This window comes from Penaeus japonicus, unplaced genomic scaffold (assembly GCF_977035675.1).
Source record: "Penaeus japonicus unplaced genomic scaffold, GWHDUDI00000001_assembly GWHDUDI00000014, whole genome shotgun sequence".
NCBI classification, from domain to species: domain Eukaryota; kingdom Metazoa; phylum Arthropoda; class Malacostraca; order Decapoda; family Penaeidae; genus Penaeus; species Penaeus japonicus.
The window spans coordinates 36,690,367-36,691,764 of record NW_028234416.1 but is presented as its reverse complement, the minus strand read 5'-3'; positions in this window follow the sequence as shown (position 1 = coordinate 36,691,764).

Sequence of the window (1,398 nt, the reverse complement as noted above, 5' to 3'; positions counted from 1 at the left end):
GGGGGGGCGAAAGAAGAGGGGGGTGGGGGGGGGGAGTGAATATGTCGGTTGGAATTTGATTTTTTTTTTCATCTGTGTGGTCAGCTGAGCCGTCACGTCGCCAGAATTTTATATATATGTATATATATATAGTATATATATGTATACACACACACACACACACACACACACACACACACACACACACACACACATATATATATATATATATATATATATATATATATATATATATATATATATATATATAGTAAACACCGCAGCCTTTGTCAGTAGATTATTGACCTGAGGCGATGATCACGTGATGATTTGACTGACAGCTCAGATAAGTAAATGATTGAGAGGTCGAGGGCCGAGACTAGGAGACTTGTTGTACGGCATTTGTTGCATAACAGTTTGTTAGATATCTCGAAATCAAATGATAATTAGATAATAAGACATGACTATGATTATGATTATCACCATTATCATTATCATCACAATTATCATAATCCTTTAAATATTACTGATATCGATATAACGCACGTGTATGCATGTATATACGTGAATGTGTGATGTTTAAAACCTTCACTTATGCAATTGACGTTCAAATGAGCAATAGCTTACTCAGTTCCGCGCAAGGTTTCAAATCAAGGTTCCCGAGTTCGCGTCCCATACAGAAAGCAGTTTTTTTTTTGTTTTTTTTTAATGGGGGGGTCACTATCTTAATCAGTAAAATTTCCATTGTCAATGTTATTATTGGTAGCATTATTGTTATTTCGATTAGTTGATCATCTTCATTATTATCATTATCACTGTCATCATCATTAGTTTTGCTCTTAATATGAAAACGCTTACTATTTAAGTATTATCGTTAGCATAATCTTTATTATTCCGATCATTATTATAATCATCGACATTGATACCATTTTTATTTTCTGTTTTTACTATTATAATTGTAATCATCATTATCATCATCATAATAAATGACTGTCATTGTTGTTGTTATCATCATCAATACAATTATCACTATTATCATTATTATTATTATCGTTAATAATATAATTATTAGTAGTATCATTATTATTATTACAATCATTATTATCACTATTTTCATTCTTGTTATCATTATCATATTTTATCATGATTATCATTATCAATATCATCATTGAGAGCCAGTGTCGTTGAGCATCATCATTGTTGTTAACCGATTGTTGTTAATGATTTTAATATTTTTATTAACTTTGTCAATGTTATTATTCCCACTACTATCGTTTTCATCATCATCATGATTATGGTAATTATCATTACAATTATCCTCATTCCTTTTTTTTACATTTTCTTCATCATAATTACCATAATTTCTCTTTCAATACTATGATTTTTATCCTGATCATCATCACCATCATTATCATCCTC